The sequence below is a fragment of the Prinia subflava genome, chromosome 3 (assembly GCF_021018805.1).
Source record: "Prinia subflava isolate CZ2003 ecotype Zambia chromosome 3, Cam_Psub_1.2, whole genome shotgun sequence".
Taxonomy (NCBI): domain Eukaryota; kingdom Metazoa; phylum Chordata; class Aves; order Passeriformes; family Cisticolidae; genus Prinia; species Prinia subflava.
Genome location: NC_086249.1, coordinates 94,786,551 through 94,809,429, shown reverse-complemented (window position 1 = coordinate 94,809,429; position 22,879 = coordinate 94,786,551). Strand labels below are relative to the sequence as shown.

General features: G+C 39.5%; 1 long non-coding RNA gene across 1 annotated transcript; it reads right to left on the bottom strand.

The window, feature by feature from the left end:
* Positions 1–955: 955 nt before the first annotated feature.
* On the bottom strand, positions 956–22,120 carry LOC134548682 (uncharacterized). The gene is made up of 3 exons (XR_010079863.1): positions 21,989–22,120; positions 18,533–18,716; positions 956–993 (listed from the first exon to the last, which is right to left on the bottom strand). It is a non-coding gene; the product is annotated as an uncharacterized LOC134548682 (long non-coding RNA).
* Positions 22,121–22,879: the final 759 nt, after the last annotated feature.

Sequence of the window (22,879 nt, the reverse complement as noted above, 5' to 3'; positions counted from 1 at the left end):
TCATATGGTCCATAGAGACAACTTCTGCTTTCCATTTCTTCTGCATCCACAGCCTTCCTGCTTTAGAGGAGGATCAGAATCCATTGGTTGGCACGAGGTCTACGAGGAGTTTTCCCACCCATAGCTCTCCCAGAAGGAGCTGATTCCTAAAGGCCTTCTGAAATCTGTCATGATATTTCCAGCCTCTCTTACCGCTGACCTGAAATACCAACTGGTGATCCGAACCGTGAACAATGCCTTCAAATCCCCAGTGATTTTGCTCTGCAAAATCCATCCTTGTGTCACAGCAAGGTTTGGTTTTGCCCATACTGCTGCAAAGCAAATGTAAGTTGTTCCTTTCAATTTTTCATTGAGACAGCAACCACATGGATGTGTCATGGATGGAGCATCTGGATTACCATTATAGGCTTTCCTATAACACCCCAGTTACCCTCCCACAAAACATTACAGTAGGATGTTCTCCAGGGAAATATCTTAGCTGCAGTATTTATTTCAGATCTGTCATTTTCTTTTTTCAGTCCCAGCTGTGAAATTGGAACTGAGTATAATAAAGATAATTTCAATGTCATTGAAAGAGCCAAATACTGCTCATACATGCACAGTTCTGAACACACTGCAATGCAGAGCCCACAGCCACAGCACTTGGGGCATGAAGGCCCTCAGTGGGTACAAGCCAGGTTAGATCTGCAGCTCCCACACAATGCTCAGCACATCAGCTCTCAGCCACAGTGCTCTCAGGAAGGGAAGCCCTCAGATTACCCCCCTGAGCCCGTGTTTGTAGACACTGATGAATATAAAACAACATTGAAAAATTAAACATTCACAGTTTCCGATACCAAACACTCAGACTGAGGAATGCACTTCCTTACACTCTTGCACCTCCTTTATTATTTTTAACCAAGAACTACAATAGTAAAATAGAAATCCTATGCGACATGCTGGGGTGGAAACTCACCTGTTTTTTGTGCTTCTTGTGCCACCCACTGGAACAGGCTGAAAACACGAGTGAAAAGAAAACATTCAGGAGATTTCAAATCCAGCACATTTTAATATGTCTCATGCATTAATATAACAATAGCTTGAAATATGGTTTAACGTAGCAACTGGAGTTATTTTAGTCAGTTCTCATTAATTCAAAGCATCTGAAAAGAAAAACCCAAGTTTGTTCGTCTCCTGACCAAGAACCTGCAAGACACTAAAGCAGTTTATCTTTCAGGACAAAGTCAAAGGCTATGATGTATCAGTATTGGTAAATTCTCTAGACTCTAATGACATTGTACAGAGTGTAGAGGATATCTCATCCACCTTCAGCCACTGGCAGGTGAGAAAGTAGCTCTGGTGAAGCTCTTAATCTTATGTGAGCAAGAAGGAGGTTACTCAACTAAGGAACTACGAGAATCTGTCCTGTCTAGTCAGGCAAAATGAAGGCTGAGTGAGAATATGCCTCTCCCTAAATACCTCTTGGGCATATATTCCAAGGGAGTACAGCCTCTAGGATGGTGCTCACAGTGATTAATAAATGATTATAAAATTAATAAAGAATTAATTTAAGCTGAATACCCAGGAAAATATAAGAGTGTCAAAGCACAGATCAAAGCCCTCCAGTGGGATAGAAAATGACAGCTTTGCTTTTTTTCATAAAAAAGAGCTTGAACCATTTCTGAAAGCTGTTATATGATCGAGTTATTTGTAATAGGAAGGCATCACACACAGGGACACAGCCTTGCATATCTGCATTTTTACTGAGGAGCTGCATCCATCTTTTAGAAAGACTGCAAAAACAGGAAGAGCTCAGCATGACAGCACCATTAAAAAACCAGCACCTGGGTTTTGGTCATGGCTTTTTTTACCCTAAAAATGAGAATGGGACAAAATACAACAGAACTTGCATTTGAGACTCTCTCTAATATCATCCCTAAAAGGCCATTTTGAGTAACTAGCCATTTAAAGTACCACTAGGCTTCCAGCACAATTTTATTTGACCTTTTAATGAAAGAAAAACGTGCATAAAGCAAGTTATTTCAGCTGATAACCTGTGTGGCCGCTTAAAGCAACTCTCTATATAACCTAACTATTGTCCAAAGTGTAATTTTTCTTGCATAAATACGTCTCAAGCACATTTTCTGATTTTGAAGTTTCTTTTTGCCAAAGTCAGACTGCTTACAGTTTTTAGTAAACACATCAGGTAACATGTTTCAAATACTTAAGCAGGAAACCAGGTATTCCCAGAGATTAAAAAAAAAATAATAAGGTTACTGACTACTGAATATATATTCCTCTTATTCATAGAAAACGTAAGGAACTCCATAAAGTTCTTTAGTCTTTAAAGATAACATATTGCTGGAAGCTGTTGTTGTTCCCTTCCTATTTTGGGAGAATGATTCAAACTTTAATAGATCTTTTTCTAGTTCCTACTGTAATACAGTCAAAGAGAGCTTTGTGTGTGTGTGTTTATCATGACACAAAAATGCAATAAGGATTCATAATAAAAAAGTACAAACAACTGAAGCAGCTGCCCCTCCTCCTTTGCCAGAAAGCGTGCCACTTACTTAAACCATCTGGAGAGCAAGAAATAGATACTCAAGTTGCAGACCAAAATGCAGGGCCTCCAGCACCTTCTCAGCCACAGCTGCCACAAGAGCTAAACCTACCTTTGAATGAATGACTTTCAATACATTACTTTCCAGACTGAAAATTAGATTTATTTTTTCCCTCAGGAATTATTTCGGTGTATTAACATATCCATCATCACAGAAAAAACCAAACTCTGTGGGCAGGGAGCATCTCCACTTTGTAGATGTTTGACAACAACTATAAACTACAGTAACAGGAATCACCATGATTTACTGCCTGTAATTAAATGTCAGGGCCAGTGCTGCAGTACATTTGTCATGTGTCCCATCACCCACATGAAGGGTCACACTGGCTGCACACCACTGAAGCTCTGTCTGCTTCACTTTGCAGTGTGAGGGTAGCAAACTGGTGGTAACTGGAGCCTGACAGCCACACTACAGGTGTTTGTAGGAGGGTTTATCTGGACAAATGTCATGTTGTATGGACTGGGCACACCTGAGCAAGCAGAGACCATCCCTAGGCCAGTGGAAATGAGGAATCCGTGTCCTGGAATTCTCCCAGGAGCAAACTGCAGCACAGTAAGGCATAAATTAAGACATTTGCTTCAGAAACACTCTGCTTCTCCAAAATTAAATACTAACATAAGCCCACTCTAAAGCTCTTTCCTCTCTCCTCAAAAGTGCTCATTCCCAAAGTAACTGAACTGCTCCTACTGAATAAATTTATTCAATAGGAGCACCAAATTTCACTGTCTGAATCAAAAGACAGATTTACACCAATCCACCTCCACACATCTGTCTTCTTATCTTGAGTGAAGTAATGATCCTTGCAATGGAAAAAATGGGAAAACCTAGAAGGACACGGATCCTAAAGTGATTGTTGCACTGTAGGGCTGTCTCTGAGAGTTAACCTTAGAGGATCATTTCATTTCATGTGTAGCCATGCCACTGCTGCCAAATTAGGTAAGTATGTATATGAATTCAAATGAAGAAATGTGGGAGCACACTCTGCATGTGACTCATCCATCATGAATAATTAGAGGTATTAGACTAATAAATGTTATTTTGAAATATGTAAGATAACTGTAAAAACATTTTTAAACCTTCAGCTGAGGATGGTTATAAAAATTAAAGAAAAAAAAGGGAGGGAAGACTACTGATAATTTCAAGCTCCTTAAAAAGAAAAACATCAATTCATTCACATGAATCTGATTTCAGCCTATTTGTTTCAACACCTCAGGCCAGCAACCTCTTTCCATCAGAAGTAAGCTCAGAAGATTCCTCAGGAGCTCTTTTGATAAAGAGCTGTCCTGTGGAATGGCAAAGCTCTGTCAGCTCCCCCATGTGACTGTGCTATCACACAATGTTCTCTATTTCCTTCATGTGCATAAGATCTTGTGCTGCTGAGACCAGGCACAGTAGCTCAAGAAGAGGAAAAAAACAACTAACGCTTTGTCTCAAGCAGCCTAGAACATGTTGGGGTTGTTTGATCATCACCATCATCATCATAATCATCATCGTTGCTGTTGTTACTGCTATTATGAAATTCAACCGTAGCTGTCAAATAAAAAGAATTGCAGGAAGATTTTGGTAACTCTTTAAGGAATAATATTACATTGTTCACTCTGCTGCTTAAGCTTTCTGTAGGAGAATAGAGTGGGACTTTCAGAAATTCTACAGGGACCATCTAGAACAGTATGTTTAAAATGTATTTCAGCAGATCTCAGAGTCAAGAAACTGCACACTGAGTGACTTGAAAAGATAGTGAGCCTTGCCAGGAGGGACACCCTGAGTTCACCTGCCAACACATGCACCTGCCAAGAATAATAGAAACGATAATAAAAATAAAAATGCAAAAACATGAAAGTTACACTGTGTTGGCAGGGCTTCGGTAAAATTTCAAGCAGAGGGGCTCTATCACTAAGTTTTCCTACTGAGCAACATTTATAGTTATTACTTTCTTGCTGCTGGCAGCAAACCTTTATAGACGTTTTGAGACTACATCCAATATAGGAAGTGGCCTGTTGTTTTTTCTTTCTTCCAGCTACATTATTGATATTTCAGGAGAGTAATTGAACTTCTCAGCACCAACTTGTTTTCTCCATGAACTACTATCCCCTGTAGATACACATTTTTTCAGGGCATATGTTAAAGTAACTATAAATCCTATGCCTAAATGGAACTTATATTTTATCAGCTTTTGTAGGAGGAAAAAAATGGTATCCTAGCTGTAAAACATGACAGTATTTAAACTGTGCTGTGTTTCATCCCTTTCTCACATGTACACACTTTCACACACATTTCATTGAAGTCTTTCTTTAAAAAACAGGTTAAAAGAACGTATTAGTTACCAAATCATTGTTCCACCCCACCCTGCCAACAGTTTTCAACTTGCTGCGAACATGTTGTACCATAAGTAACATTAATACTCAAATATCAATTCATAAAAAGTTAAATTAAATAATAAAAAGGAAAAAAAAATGGTAGAAAGAAGTGTGGAGAATCACAGAGATGTGGCTCCAATCTCAGCACACAGCACCCAGAAAGCCTCTCCTGCTGTGTCAGGCTTCAGTAGGCAGAGGACAATCAGAAGGCTCTCTTTGTGATCCTCCCATCAAGTACTGACTCACAGCCAGCTTTTCCCCCCAGAAGCTACATATTTGAAATGGAAAAGTCAAAGGAGTAGCTTCCCCACTGCTGGTTAAGGAATGGAAACCCTTTCCCTCGCATGGAAAAATAGGAAAGGAGGTTTCACTGGAAAAAAAGTTTGCAACTTTCCAATTAGGTCAATTTGTTACATGCTATGGCTGAGGCACAGCAGCAAGCAGCATCACCCCATGGTGCCTTCATTTCAATCCTCTCTACAGACCCAGAGGCCCCCACCACAGATGTGGTGACAGGGAACCCTGCCTTGTAGCAAATTAACAGACTACAGGTGGCAAAGGAAAGAGACACCATACCAGGAATGCAGCCTTGGCTGGATTATCCCCACAAGGCACATTATAGTGGTACTGACACACACATGAGGTTTCCAGCCCCCATTTCTCGGGAGCCCTGGTAACAGATCAGCTGTCACCAAAAGGGAGCAATCACAGAACAGGGGGCTTGGCATCTCCCAGGATACGGCAGGATACAGCAGGCATGGTTTCCTGAACCCAGTGACAATGGGTAAGAGGAAAGAAGAGAAATTTTCACAGCTTTTGATTGTATTCCTAAGCTTTAAAGCTAGAATCCACATCAGTGGGGGATTTTACATGTGCTGTGCTTATGCAGATTATGAAAACCAGATGTTATCAAAGGGGAGTGGTGACAAGAAACTGCCACACAGAGGGATGAAAGCACAGCTACATCTGGGGCATGCAGGACAAGGACACCTCTGAGCAGCAAATGTTTGGGCTGGCCTGAGCTAGAGCTTGAGGGGTCTGAGATATGGGTAAGGACAGATTCAGCAAGCAGGAAGTAGCAATGAAAAATGGAGGTTACTGCTGAAGGAGATGTGTTGTTTCCTTAGGAAGTAGAGGAATGGTGCTCATGCACTTAGAAGAATTATGTGAGAGTAGGGCAGATGAATCCTTTACAGAAAGTGTGCAAGAATAATGACATCATGGGGAAGATATAATAGAAAGAAGAAGAAGCTCACAAAGAAAAAAGTGCTAGTTTTCTTCCATATTTGAAAGTGTTGTACATATTCCGAGTAAAAGAGAAAATGAGAAAAATTGTCTAGCAGTTCATCTTCTACTAGTTCATCTCTCGTCCCCAAAAACACACCTTACCACTGACCAAAGTGCTTTCTGAAACTTCTCCTTTCCAAAAATACAATTTATCTTCAGGGAAGAAATTACAGAAGAGGTCCTAATGGAGTCCAACCAGACAGTTTTGGTCAAGCCAGTGCCAAAAGAAAATTGTAGAGTGGAACCATCTTATCTAGCATGATCACTTTGAGAGCTGATTAAACAATATTTTCATGTTAGTTTGAAAACAGGAACCTGCCATTAGGCTCATATGTCCAAATATATGCATTTAAATAAATACCATGAGTTTTCCAAATCAGAAAGTGTCCTGATTTCGGCTGGGATAGAATTACTTTTCCTCCTAGTAGCTGTCCAGTGCTGTGTTTGGGATTTAGGATGAGAACAATGCTGATAACACACTGATGTTTTGGTTGTTGCTGGGCAGTGTTTACACTAAGTCAAGGACTTTTCAGCCTCTCACCCCACCCTGCCAGCGAGGAGGCTGCAGGGCACAGGAAGCTGGGAGGGGGCACAGCCAGGACAGCTGACCCCAGCTGGAGAAAGGGATATTCCACACCATAACATGTCATGCCTGGTGTACAGATTAGGGTGAAAGGTGGCTGAGGGTGGCCGCTCAGGAAATGGATGGGGATCACTGAGCAGGTGGTGAGCAACTCCATTGTGCATCATGTGCATCACCTGCTTTTGTGATGTAAATATTTTATCAGTAGAAGGAGGAGTAATAGTAGTCTTTTTCTTTCCATTTCTGTGCTATTAAACTTCCTTTATGTTACCCCAGGATTTTTTCCCCCAGTTCCCTCCCCCATTCCACTGGGAAGACAAGTGAGCAAGCAGATGTGTGGGATTTAACTGTCTGCATGTTAAACCACAGCAGAAAGTTTGACAGTACTCATTGGATATTTCTACATCAATTTTTAGACATCTAATTTTAAAAATAAAAAAAAAGAAAAAACCACACACAGATAAAATACAATTTTTCAGAAATCCTGGCCAGAAAACATAATGCAAATGCTCTGTTTATTATCTGTCACTAGTATTGCTTTCCCTTTTCATGAGCTAATGCTAAGCAACTATGGAAAAAAATTAAAATTATATTTCTAAGAACTTTATAAATCTTTTTTTTATACATGCAAAAGAAGAGTTTGCACACCTGTCTACTCTTGGAGTGATATGGCCAGATTTTAGTTCAGGAAACAGGTCAGAAAAATAAATCTGAGACAAGGAGATAGCAGAAGCTATCTAATGACAAACATAAGAACATTCTGAAATACTCACAGACTTACTGTGAACAGACAGTAAGGCTGAATACTTTTAATAAATTATTCATTCCTAATTACATATTCATCTGCTGTAGAAATCTACTGTGATCAGTAATCTCTATCCTTGAAGTAAATTAGTACCTTGTTAACTCGGCTTCTTCTGCAGCGAAGACCTGACCTTGCATGTCCTGAGGATTGTGACAGTCAGAGAAAAACTCAGTTATGTCTTGTCATTTACTCAACCTGCCAGGTTTCTTAAGCACCTGCCAGGAAGAATAAATATACAAAACACAAGCAGATTTTCGAGGGAGGGGACTAAATGAACAAACAAACAAACAAATATTTGATGAGGAAATGAAAACATAGGAAGTTGTGAGTATGAAATCTCATTTCCATCTGAGACAATGAGAGCAAAGGACATGAAACCTGCCTAAATCCCCATAAATCTCTAAAGGACTGCAATCAGACTAGAGCACGGCCAGAGGACAAGGGGAGCCCTTGCACCCTCAGCACCCCTTTCATGAGCATCCTTCCCATCTTCCAGAGGGATTCTGGAAAGATGCCAGGAACAAAGTTGTACCAGCCAGGGGTCCAGGTTTCACCAAGGGATGACTTGATCATGTTTAAAGTACATCATCATAGTCTCTTCTACTGAAGCAATGAGAAAACCTGAGACAAGAATTTTTTTGTTGTTTTTTGTTTTGTTTTGTTTTTTTGGTTTTTTGGGGTTTTTTTGTTTTTGTTCCTTGCTTTTGAAAGTTTTAATCGAGCTACACATCGTCCAAACCTGCTGGAATGGGTAAAGAGAAGGGCAATGAAGATCATAGAGGGATGGAAAACCTCTCCATCCAAAGGCAGGCTGAGAGCTGGGGTTGTTCAGCCTGGAAAAGAGAAAGCTTCGGGGAGATCTGCAAACCTCCAGAATCTAAAGGTTACTTATGAAAAGGAGGGAGAGGATTTTTTTTTAAATGGTCAGATAGTGACAGGACAATGGGCACTGGTTTTAAAACGAGAAAGGACAGGTTTGGTTTAGCTGTTAAGAAGAAATTCTTTGCTTAGGGGATGGTGAGACACTGGCACAGGTTGCCCAGAGAGGCTGTGGATGCCCCATCCTTGGAAGTGTTCAAGGTCAGGCTGGATGGGGCCCTGAGCAACCTGATCTAGTGAGTGGCATCTCTGCTCATAATGGGGCAGTTGGAATAGATGAACTTTAAGATCCCATCCAACCCTACCCATTCTATGATTCTATGAATCTGTGCTGAACCCAGTATTGGCCTCTGTTCCTCCTTTGCAGGAGTGTGTTGCCTAGGCAGCAGCTGGCTCATGAATCCCTCCTGGCTGAGACGTGCTCAGGCCACACATCCAACACACCAGAGCAGCAGACAGGAGCCCATGAGCAGCTGAGACAAGCCTACAGCCCACATGGTATGTCACCACCAGCCCTCCCACCTGCTCTTGCAGGCTGTAACAGCCACCAGCTGCAGAACTGGCCCTTGCATGCTGGGCAGAACCTCAGAAATAATCACGTGTGACCAAAACCCAAAAACAGCAAGTAGAAAATCTTGGTTAAAGCCACCTGCAGAATTCCATAACATAAGTTGTAATACAGTTCTGAGTCACCAGTCACCACTCTTCTGTATATTCCAAACAAGAATGCTGTTTCTAACTTGATTGTGGCAACCAAATGTCAAATTTCCTTTGGCTGACAGAATGGACACATTATGTGAGCAAATAAGTACTTCAATCACATCATGATGGTAGTTTTGGGCATCAACATGCTTCAGGATCTGAAGCAGAACACAGAGCTTTCTTGTTTCTCTGTGATGTCTTCTGAATAAATTCTAGGGGAATATTGTTTTCCCTTTAAGATGATCTGAAAGCTATTAAGGCCCATTCTGAGCTCTCTCCTGTATTAAAGAAAAAAGCATTGCTGTTTCATTAGGTTAAACAAGGTGTAAAGGAGAGCAGAGTCAATTCCTTGTCTTTGTGTGTCAGACAACTTCACGCTTGAGAGACATGAAATTAATGATTAATTAATTCATTCCCTCATTCCTTAACCAGGGAAACAGGTACCTAAGTCCCTGTAGTGCACAGCATAATGAAACAGCTCCTGCTCTACTCAGTGCCATACTACAGCCTCAAGGACCACCTGAGGACTCTTTGCCTCCATATCCCTCCAAGGATCCCTCTTGGGGTATATCCCTCTTATGCTAAGGTGCCCTTGTGGTCTGTAAGGAAACTGTCAAAGTGGCCATAAAAATGTGTGATAGCTGCTACTCTATCTTGGCCAAGCCAAGACTGGAAAAAGACAAAATGCTTAAGAAAAGCCTTGCACATGCAAAGGATAATTGTGCTTCTGCACCTACCAAACCTGCAAGGAAATGCTGCTATTTGACTGTGTGACTATAAATCTTCCAAGGCTTTCAGGGAATTCCATTGCCCATTTTCCCACCCTGGCTTATTGGGATAGCTGAGAACTGCAATTCTTGTTTGGGAGAAAATTGTAACTCTAAACAGTGTTTTTTAAAGGTTGAGAAGTGTCAGCTTGAAAATTTTCAGGTGCTGATTTAAGGGGAAATCTCCTCTGGCAAAATGGTTTTCTCCTCTTCCACGGAAGAAGGGAACCCTGTGCTGAGGTAATGGTTCTAAAAGCTTTTCAAAAATCCTTTCAATCCTTCCCTCCCAGCATTTCTTTAGATATATAGCATTCAATCTGAAAAACTTCTGCATGAGAAATTTGTACTTTCAGGTGCAGCATAATTTATAGTAACAAAATTTATATTTTCTGTTGAACTGACAGCCTCTTAAAAACTGATCAGAATATAGAAAGTTAGAATAAATATGAAAGAAGACAAAATATATATGATGGAAAAGTATTGCCTATAGCAATATACATTTACTACTTCTACCATCTCATAAAAGAAAGTGTATATATTTATTCTTTTCTACAAACTCACCGTAATATTTTTTATTATTTTCAAAAGGCAAGCCTTCTATCATTTTCACAGTATAAAAAACAGTCAAAACACAATATCATTTGGTTATGTGTTTTAGCTGCACTGACATTTAATAGAACCTTTTCTAAAATAGTTTCTGTCCAATATCCCTGTTGCTGTCTTGTTCAAATACTGCCCATTCCTCCATTTGAATAAAAGACCCTGTGAGCTCTTTATCTTCTGTTAATCTCTTTCATTCAGATGAAACATATTTTTTTCTGCCACTTGAAGCACCACTTCAACCCCACCTCTAGGCTTTCCCTCCCATTCAGTCCAAATCCAAACCTGAATCCTACTTCCCATCTTGGGTCTGGACTAAGACCTCACCTCTGACCCACAACACAAATGTTCTCTGAGCACAAATCTCTTGGGTCCCCTGACCTTCCTTTGGATGTCTATTTCCAACCCCATTTCCAAAAACATCTCTAGGCTCTCTCTTTTACTGAACCCTAACTTTGACCCTAATCTACTTTCCAGCTCAGGCTTTTTGTGGCATGTGACCCACAAGGGTCTAGTTTTCAACAATTTACCCATTTAGTATCGAATTTATGTCCAGTAATCCAGCAATAAGTATTCACCATCTCAGTTTTGGCTTCCCTTCTAGAGGGTCATGTTTATTCAACTTCCAAGCTGAGAAAAATTTTTACTACTGTATCATTAATTATGAACAAACTCTGGCTTAACTTGAGCAATTAATAAAACTCAGGCTTGACCATCTGTGAAATTCTGCTAATAAGCATCATGTCAAGCAATTATCCTTTAGACTATCTAATCTAGGAGATGCTGTTGTGGCTGCAACTCTTAAAACATTTTAAAATACACAACAACATACTAACCACAGGCCAAAAACTATAGTGGAGGTACATCAATTTATACTTGCATAAATTGCTCTAATTTTACCAAGGAGAAATTAGAGAGAAACTTCAGAATCTAGGCAGCCATATAATACTTAAGTCATGGCAGTATTCACATTTGTCTGAAGGTGAATAAAAAGTAATGAAGAAAGAGTATGAAAGACATTACTTAGCCTTAAAAAGCTGTCATTGTTTCTAAGGTTAGAACATGGCTTCTGCTACCTATATTGCAGTGGAAGAATCAAGGGAGAACCCAAATACCTGAGTCAAAATAAAACAAGCAAAAGTCATCTTCATTGAAAATATAGGAATTTCCAACTTTAAGGATAAATATTGGACTATATGTAGGAGGAGCTGCCTTAGGGAATGTCAACAATTGTCTAAAATTGTTTTACCTGTTTGGGCACATGTAACAGTCAAATACTCAGGTGTGAAGGTTTTCTGGTTTCAAGCTGGCCACTGCCTCAAGCCAGCCCTGACATATGTGGAGGCTGGCTGGGATGTTCCTGCAGCACAAGAGGAATTCATGGATTGTGTGTGCTGGGTGTGCACAGACCTGACACCCACCTGCACCACAATCTTAACTAAAGACCAAACTTGATTTTCATATTTATTAATCACTTATCATTTAAGTCCCATAGGTCTTGCCACAATAAGTGCTCTATTACTATCAGCAACCTTTTCTACAACTCTCCAAGTAAGGTTTACTTTCAATGGCCTAAAGGTGAAAGAATCATCTCAAATTCAAGTAATGTGTTCCAGGTGTATCCTCATTTTTAGTTTTCCATTTTCTGCCATTGGCTAAGTAGTCCAATGTCTCAGATTGCTCTTTTCCTTTCTTAGTAAAATTCTATTTTTTTTTTTACTTTTATTACATAATATAGCTATTTTATGTGTATGTAAGGCTGTTTTATATGGCAGTATATGTCTTTACAATTCTTTATTTGCTTCCTTACCTTTGAAAAGGGGAAGAACAAGAATAGAGAGTCTGGAAATCATGATCTGAAATAAACAGTAAAGAAATTGGGGTTCTTTTCTGATGATGTTATGAAATAACTGCAGATGAGGAGAGTAAATTAAATTAGCATTGACATTATCTGATTCCATTTCTAAAGTGGAGTAGATTAACTATGTTCTTGAAATCTCCATCAGTCCTGCCTTTTTTTAAATTTGAATAACATAATTTAATTTCATTTATCATCAAAATCTTCACTGTATAAATGACAGAAAACAGTGCAACTAGAATCCCTTTTGAGAATCCCCTTTCTGAGACACACACACAATTTTAGTGATACTAATTCATACACTTTTTTAATAGAATAGAGTGTCTAACTCTAAAAATTACAGCTCACTATTCACCAGTGCCATGTAGGCTAACAGCCAATTTTAGAGAAATTCCCAAAGTTGAAATGATGGTCATAAGGACTCGTGGTCTTAAATTCTTTGGGCACTTTTGAAAATCCTTGCCTTAATTTTCATTCCTGCAGTGTCGCAGTGACATCCAGTGGTCAGTAGGATTACTCTTAAATTGGGCTCCGACCCTACCAAAATTCAAGGGCGTCCTTGCCAGTGTATCCTATGAGCTGATTCATGTGCTTCATGCCTGTGAGTTTTCACAGAACTGGTCCCTGATTAAGCCCTGACTCAGCAATTGAAAAAGTCAGAAGGACTGTCAGAGGCAAAAGGAAGGTTCCCCTTATTTATTATGGAACACTCTCTTTCCATAATTTCCTCTTTCCAGGATTCCTGATGAGCTGCAGATTGTTTAAGGCTACACCTAAATTTACATCCTCCCTAAATGCTGATAAAAAGAGCAAATAATCTGAGGTTTGTAGGATAGTAGCTGCCTGAAGGTCTATCCTGATAGATTTAGGCCAAAGCAAGAACTCGGGTCACTCAGGTCCTGAGGTTCTGTATCTAAAACAGGTTAACAAGAAAAGAAACACGACATGAAAACCAATCCATGAATATCAACTGCAAGATAGGAGTCATTGTGTGTGTGGGAGAGAGAAAGAATCATACCAAAAAGCTCCAAAGAGTGGGGGACAGAATCCCACAAAGGAATTCTCTTAAAACAATCATATACAGCGTTTTTAAAGGCTTCCGTTTACACCCCACTCTGGTACTTTACCACTGCATCTTCAGAAAAGACAAACAGGAAAAAGCAACCAGCAGCTGAGAGGGGCCTCTAGTTGTCAAAGATGTGATAAAATAGGTGATAATAATAAATCCCACAGTGCCATGCCAGAAGTCACACCAAAGATGTCCTAGGGGACAAGTGAAGGAGGCATTTAAACTCCAGCTGGCAAAGTCAGACTGCTCTTATCAAGCCATACTGCTCATGTTAAAACCTCCTCCTTCTCCTAGGCAGACAGCAGAAGCCAGAGACACTCCACAACACAAAGAAAAAGAAGCAGATATCAGCTTGAAATGAGAAAAATCGAAGCTACTGGACATACTGACACTAGCAGAGATAAGTTTTATTTTTCATTATAATCATAACTTTCCTACACCCAATGCTTATGCTACTGTGGGAAATATTTGTGTTTATTCATTTTTTATTTTTTCTTCTGAAATCTTTTTTAGTGACAAAGCTGGGATGAGTGATTTGGTTTAGAAGATATTCTATATAGGGGGCAGGAGGAGAGATGAGCAAGGGCTTAGGAAAAAAATGTCAAGGAGACTTAATAGCAGGGATGGGGAAAGTGGAGTGGGATAAAGGGAGAGACAGGCTGGAGATATGATCTCTGCTGTTGAAGGAAGAAAAGGAAGAAAACAGTTGTGAAGGTAGATATGAGATTTGGGCTTTGAGGCAAGAGAGGAGTAAGAGAAAAAGGCAGGGTGGGCACCTTGAACAGCCAAAAATATCATGACAGGGAAAATTATTCCACATAGATCAAGGAAGAAGGGAGGGAAGCAGGAAAACTAGTGTGGAAGCAGGAAGTGCGAAGAAGAAATAGTACAATTTTGAGAAGATAAAAAGAGAATTTATCCTAAAAAATGTATATTACTTCAGAACATGAATAGAGTAAGAAACATGAAAACACAACACAAAAAATATCCATGTTCATATGGATTTTATAGAGCATATGATGTTAGAGGAAGACTGAGTAAGGAATCCTAGTTAGAACCACAAAGATTTGAGGTTGAGATTGGGAGTGACCTCAGGAGGTGATGTGGCTCAACCACCTGCTCAAGCATGCCCACCTAGAGACACCTGCCCAGGACCATGTACAGAAAGCTTTTGGATATCTCCAGGGAGGAATATTTCACAGCCTCCCTGGGCAACATCTGCTCAGTCTCCTTCACAGTAAAAAAAATGGTTCCTGATGCTCAGAGGGAGCCTCCTGTGTTTCAGTGTTGCCCATTGCCTCTGATCCTGTCACTGGCCTGGCCCCATTCTCTTTGCACCTCCCTTCAGGTATTTCTACACATTGAGACTCCCCACCAAGACCTTGTTCCCTAAGCTGAACTGTCCCATCTCTCTCAGTCTTACCCCATGTCCCTGTCTGTCCTAGGTGGAGCCCTGAGCTGGACACAGCACTGCAGGTGTGGCCCAGCAGTGCTGACAGAGGAGGATCACCTCCCTTAACCTGTTGCCAATGCTCTGCTCTCACCCTCCTTGCAGCAAGGACACATTGGGGGCTGATGCTCAATTTGGTGTTCACCAGGACCCTGCAAGTTCTTTTTTGTCAAACTTATTTCCAGCTGAGCAGCCCCCAGCATATACTGGTGCCTTGGACTGCTCTTCCCCAGGTGCAGGACTCATTGAACTTCATGAGGTTCTGTCACCCCACTTCTCCAGCCTGATGAGGCCTCTCTGGACGGCAGCATTTACCAGCCACTCCCCCCAGCTTTGTGTCATCTTCAAACTTGCTGAGGGCACAGTCATCCCCATCATTAACAAAGATCTTAAACGAGACTGGACCCAGTATTGACCCCAGGATTAACCTGATGGTCACTGCCTCCAATTTCATGCCACTGATCATCACCCTCTGGGCCCATCCACTCAGCCAGTTTATAAACCTCTTCACTGTCTGCTCATCCAACCCTTACTTCATCAGCTTGTCTGGGAGGATCTTATGGGAGACCTTACTGAAATTAAGGTCAGCAACGTCCACTGCCTTTCTCTCACCTACCAAACCAGAACTTTAACAAATTGATCAAGCAGGAGTTATTACTGCATTCCCAGCAGTGTGGCAATATGCTCTGTGACTAGTTTACTCACTGATAATATGAATATATTAATAATTATTCTCCCCACAAGGGTCCTATATTAATTAACATTTAAATATATGCCTCAAGATCTCCAGAACAATGCTGCTACTCTAGTTATGTAAGAAATTATTGATTCTGTTTTCAAATTTTTTTATATAGTTTCACTTTATAAATCTTTCAAGTATCAAATCCTTAGAACAGCTGTAAAGTAGGATACATACATAAAATAAAATGAGGATGTAAAACATACTTCTCAGACTTCTCTTAAATAAATGCACTTTTAATAACTAAACAGTGAAACTCAAGGTTTTATCATCACATCTTTAATTTTAGAATGTGGTATTACCTATCCTTTCTCAAATGAATCTTAACGTTCTATGAGAACATTCAAAGGTGTCAATATTGTCAGCATAATTATCAGGCATGTATCAACTCAAAGCAAAACACCACCAATCACTCAGCAAAAAGGTAGTTCCAGAATATTTAAAAGTTTGGCACTGATTTTCCAGTTGCTTGATTTTGCAATATCACTGAAGAAAGAATTATTTTCTACTGTAGTCACAATTAGCTTTGCAAGATATTAACAGTAAAACCAGCATGCCTCTCCCTCATCTTCCTTCACAGGAATCTCTTGGTCTAAAACAGTTATGTAAGAATACCAGGGAACAGTAAAGATTACAGAAGAAAAAGACTGGGTTGTATACTGGTTTGCTTCCTAGATTCCTACAGATTTCATCAAAAGATTTTCTCATCCATTTTCAAAGCTGCACAAAAGATTAATGTCAGAGGCAGCTATGACCGGAGAAAGCCTGGTGTCGAAGCTCCTAAACTAAACTAACAGATGAAAACTCCTTTTGGAAACTGTGGTCAATTTGGGAGATATAATGAGTTTTAACTGCAGTTCCTGGAAGGATAATTTCTGTGAGCAACATTATTTTCAGCTCTTGTACTTTGAAGAATTATTGCTTTTTTCTTCATTCAGTAAATTCCTGTCATCAGCTTTCTCTTCCTGCCAGTTTCACTCACTGCCATGACAACAGGCAAGGGCTTCATGGGGGTAACTATGGAAGGTGTAGAGGTTCCACTCTAGCACCATCTCCTCTGCTGTTCCTTGATAAAGCATTTCCACAGGAAATCACTAGTTCTTATCACTCTGGATCCCAGTTAAAGGGGTTTATAATTGTTGGACTGAAGAAATATGGAGGTTAAACTGTAATGTCAGGGGGGTTGAAAAAACAGACACACCACATATCTGCAACACAATATTTCTTTGATGAAATATATGATTAACTGTCATCAGCTTTACATCTCATTGGAGCCTTTAGAATTGCAAAGGAGGAGGTGTTCTCTTAAAAGAAGAAGGTGAGCACTGATTGTGCACAGAGGATTGCCCAGAAAAGGTAAGAGTCAGGCTAAATGACTTGCTGCCATCTATTGACCATGCACCTTTCAGTGTCTGAAATCTTCAGTAAGATGATGAAAAGACAGTAAAATCTTGCAGCACAATCAATACAGGGAAGCCTACCTTTGTGAGACAATGTCAAAATAATTTGTAGATGCTCTATTCCCGTGTTAGCACATTCCTGAATTTTACTAAAAGCTAGTGCCAGCTCTTTACCTTTCTCGATGTTTGAGATTTAGAACAGCAGTCTCTCCTCCACATCAGAGTATGTAAGAAATGAAGCAGTCTACTTTCAAGGACATCACAGTGACTCCAGCAAAGCTTGATAAATGACTTTGTATAGATTTGTTGCTCATGCCTAATTCTGTCCCCTTCTCTAAAACAAAATGAAGTAAATCAGCATCATAGCTTCCTACCCAGAATTATGACGATGTCTCTGCATGAACCCTTTTTTTATGTGTTTATTTACAAAAGCTTTAAAATAAGAATTCACTTGTTTGTTAAAAAAATTGTCTCCTTGGAATAACAGGCTTAGGCATGATTTCTGATAGAGCAATAGCTCCTCTACATGCTAGCTAACAATTGCAGCAAGAAACAGAAGCCCATCCATTCTGGGGGTTTCCATTAGAGAGACAGGGACTGCTGTAAGAAATTGATTTATTTTTTGCATTATTGAGGCACTCTATTTAAACAAGGTTTTGTTGCCTTTACTGTACCAAAAGCAACAGAATTTTAAAAAAACTATTTCCTTTAAAATTTGAGCAAACAAATATCTTAGGTTATAATTATGCATCAGTCAAGTTGTGTTTTATAAAGAGCAACTTAAGGTCACCAGCAAGTTGAGACAATCATTTGTTTCCAACAGTCAAAAAATTAAATAGTTATTATTGTTTCCTTCACACTGTTACATCAGAGATAATGATGGACCACATCTTTACCTCAGTGACACTCATCTTCACCCAAAGGAATACCCAAGCCTTCATCACAACACAAACACAAGCAGAATCTGTCCATTTAAGTAAAGCCTCTGAGTTTCTGCACTACTGAAGTCAGTAAAGACGAAAGACATTAAAAATAGTATAAAGGAGCAGAAAATCTGACTCAGAGCTCACTAATCCAGGCATTTTCTACAGTGGGAAGACTCCAGAGGAAAATAATAGTGGTGCACAGTACAAAGGATAACTCAACCTGCAAAAAGCAGTTTCCACTGACCAGACACATATTGTGCATATTGTTACCTCAACAGTTTGGGAAACAAGGAAGATTGAGAGTTTATTACTACATGTCCCTGAAGTGTTGTCATTCCAATCTTCACAATTGAACTCCTGTACGAGGCAAGTATGAATGTGTGAAACATGGAAGAATTCAATATTTGGCTTTAGGTGCTACAGATCATAAGAACCAAGTCCATAAATCACTCTCCCTGTTGCATTTACCATGCAGTTAAGAAAGCAGAAACCCTCTTTCTCCCATCCCACCTTTAAGCTTTATGCAGAACATTTCAGGGCACAGAGTGATTGAAATAACTTCTCTTGGCACAATTGTCTTGTTTTCCACCTTCATCCTGTTCCATAAACTGGACACTCTCTATGCATTAGTGCCTCTCAACATCTTTGAGTAGATCTGGCCTCTTCCTCCAGTCAGCTGCAAATGTTGCCTTCCCTGGTGAACAAAAATAGAAACATTCCTCTTTGTAAATGGAAGATAAAGTCCAAGTTTCCAATTTTATAGCACTCTACCAATTTCCTTGATTTCAGCAGACAAATAAGGAACTCAAACCAGTTTTCATCCTCTGAAAACAAATGGTCAAGCATGAGTCTCCAGAGATGGAGAGATGCTATGATAGCTAAATATGGATTAGTTTAAAAGCCTCCAAGGGTCACAGCAAACAACAACATTAAAAAACAGTTATGTACCACTAAAACATACTTGGCAGCACATACTCGCTGCTTCCTAAAAGCCAGAATTATGGGTCGGTTCTTGGGAAGCACAGCTGGAAAAGAATTACCCTTTCCCCATCTCTGCCAGTCCTAGAAGGTGTGTATTTTTCTCTCAGCCACCTGAGTAGGCTCAAAGGAGCAAATCTCTCAAAGTGTGGGATTTGGTCCTGTAAATTTTGATTCCTAGCCAATAAGCTGAACTATAAGCAATAAGTAGCACGTATTTATGTGACACCTGTCAAAGACAGTAAAACAGTCAATAAAATTACCTGCTTTGGTATATCAGCAGCTTCACCTACATAGTCAGAAAGCTCTTAGTGTTTAGTCTACACACATTTGAGGTCTTTTTTTTTTTTTTTTTTTTTTTTTAACCAGAAAGGCACAATGCACCCCAGTTCAGAAGCATCATCAGCTTGGTCTCAGCTAGCAAAAGAACATGATAATTGTATGACTCATGAAAAGTGCTATTTCCTTTAATTTACTCTCTTTGGAAGTAATTGGTGCTATGGGGGTTTCACTGCCATAACAAAAAGTGAGCCCTCCATTGCCATAACACCTGAGAGCAGTAGGAAGTAGCCCTTTTTATGGTACCTTACAGGAAACCAGCCTGTTACATCACAGAGCACAGAGATGCTGCACAGAATACACAGCAAACCAGTTCAGTTCATGCTTGAGAAAAAGCTTCATTTCTGAGTGACTGGGCTTAAAAACATCAACACACACACTTGAATACCCTATACATTTACTTTGCTTAGATAATGCTCAGTAGCACAGCTGTCAAAAATGGCTATAATTTAAAGCGAGCATTCAGAATGTAATGTTCTGTATCAGTACCACTGCTGAAGCTAAATTTTAGGTGATAATTATAATGTTGATCATCTGAGATGAAAGTCTATCATAAAAAACTACTCACACCCCAAACAATTAATGCTTAAAAACAAAATTCTTTACAAAACTGTCATAAAGAAAATATAAATATTAAATCTTTACTTGGAACCAAGAAATCTACCTTGTAAAATGTTAAAAAACATAACTCAGAGATTAATTGTTATTTAGGGTTTGTGTTGTTTTTTTTTTTTTGTTGTTGTTGTTGTTGTTTTATTCCTGAATTAATTTAGTGAAATTCTGCATCAGAGGGAAAAAAAACAGGAGGGGAGGACTATTAACATAGAATGATTAAATAGAATCATAGAAACTTTTAGGCTGGAAAACCTCTAAGGTCATTGAGTCCATCTGCTAACCCAACACTGTCAAGTCCACCAATAAACCATATCCACTAATGTCACCTCTACTCATCTTTTAAATACCTCCTGGATGTCAGCTCCACCACTTCCCTGGACAGCCTCTTTCAGTGCTTGGCAACGCTACTAGTGAAAAAACTTCACAATAGCTGAACTCAACTTCCCCTAGTGTGACTTGAGGCCATCTCATGTCATCCTGTCATTTGTTACTTGGAAGAAGACATAGTCAGACATATTCCCCTTTTTGATTTAATTTCAATGAGAGGTGAAATTTTGATTCATAATGTTTAATATTTGGCAGTCCTTCACCTCCAAAATGTAAAATATTGCCTGTGCCAGAAATTTGTTATGGAAACATTAGTCCCTATGGCTTATATATTGTTCAGTTTCTCTTATCCTGGAATATCAGGAGATGGAAAAGACTGTCCCTAATTTTAAAATGTAGTCAGGACATAGCCAGCAAACAAAGACATAAAAGTGAGTACTAGGAAAGCTCATGGGCCCTAGACTAGATGCCACTAGACTGGAAGAGACTTCAGTGCACAGCTAAACCTGGGGAACTTGATGGTCCTGCTTAATATGAACAATGGCTGAAAAATCTGAGCCTTAACAAATGCCAGCAATGGGGGAAGGAGGCATAATCAAGGCAGGAGCAGTTATTAACTACTGGAACCCTCTTCTCACCTCCTAATTGGTAAATAGCATAGATACAGTTGTACTAAAAGCCTTTTATTGGGCAACAAACAGTGGCTTTTTACAGTGGAGCCTCAAGGTGTTCATAACTTTATTCCAGTATGTAGTATTTGTTTGGATTAATCTCATACATAAATTCCTAACCTAAAGAAGAGGAATTTATAAGTCCTCATCCTGACCAGTAGATGATTCTTACTAAAGAAACAGCTCTCCCTGCTGGTTAATCAAGTGATCTATCATGGCCCTGAGTTTGACTCACTTTATTTTATCTGATAGAAGATTTTTGTTTGTTTGTTTCAGAGCTAATGAAAGAAATAACCCATTAACTTCTCCATCTTCAGTGACAAAAAAAAGAAATAATAAAAGTTATGGCTTATTTAAGAAATACATTTGAATCAAACTGGCAAAAAATCAACCAAAAAAACCCCAACAAAACACAGAATGAAGTATCAAAGTATAAAGCATGAACAGAATTTATGCACAGAAAATTATGTTATTGCAAAAGAAAACAAAAAAGCAAACACTCATCTCCAGTAGCTAAGACAATGTAACTGCTATTCAGAGAGAATTTGCTGCTTTTCTAGGAGTCCTAGAGCACCTCCATGCACAGTCTGAACCTATATTCTACTGAGAGGGCCTCCACGAATAAAACCCCCTTGTCCATTGAGCTGAACAGCAGGAGATACCAGTTCTGAGCATGTAGACAGGTTATCTGTTTGACAACAGCTTACAAAGTGCAGCAGACACAAATTATTACTTTGGTACTTACTGTCACAAGAGTTACTGCAAAGGCAAATTATTTGGTAACCCTGCATATATGATTATAGCATCATGTTAGAAGTAATCTCATTACAAAAGAAGTGCTTCCTTGATCATAATCTTTCCTTTGCAGATACTCCTGACACTTTGTTGGGAGGGGTGTAGTACTTAGTGGAATAAAGCTAGCATTCTTCAAACTGTTTTTTACAGGTAACAAAGTGATCCTTGAGATACATGAATAAATGTAATGCATTTTTCAATTTGTATTTTTCAATATTTCAGAAAGACCAAACTTTGTTACCTTGCCGCTTGAGTAGACAAAAACAGGCTTACACATTCCAGGTCTGACTCTTGGATCAGTCACAAAGTGCTTTTAATTCTCTTCCAAAAGTGGCAACTGGGAACTGCTTTGGCTTACAACACAAGATGCAGAAACCTGAGGTGAAAAAACAAAGGTTGCTCTTGTTTACACTGGTGACAGTTTCCAGGCAGAGCTAGGTTAAGTGCAAGACTAAGAGGAAAACAAATGATATCTGTACCCAATGTGTCAGGAACATCAACATCAGGTCTGCCACACCTCAAAATAGAACTCAGAACTGGCCAGAAATTCAATACCATTCAAGACTGGTTTCTCAGTTACATGCTAGACACTGTTTTCAGTTGTCAGGGCACTATTTAGCTTTGAAATACTGTGTACATTTAAACATATAGACAAAAAAAATGTAATTATTAAAATCCTATTCATCTTTGCAGTACTTCCTGTCATCAGGGCACAAAATAAAGCAGGTAGATGGGACAGTAGCCATGATGAAACACATCTTATTGCCTGCCTTTAAAAGGCTCTTGGATTTGACAGCAGCAGACTGGTGAAAAATTAGCATATTAGATTAGGATCATTGCTGAAAGCTAGGTAATTAGGATAATTTTTAAAAAATCTTGGAAAGCATCTACATATTTGACCAAAAGGATGAGATTCATTTACCTCTATGGATAATGGACTGCTCTTAGAATTTGGGTCAGTATGAAATTAACCTGAGGCACAGTGCTCAAAAAGTGTGGATGAAAACTTTCTTCATAGTCCCAGAAAAGGTGCTTGTGTATGGGGTGGGTGGGTGTGTAGGGGGGTGTGTGCATTATATTGTTTTTCTGCAAAATCTCCCGGGAATTCCGGAATGATGGATGGAGAGAGGTG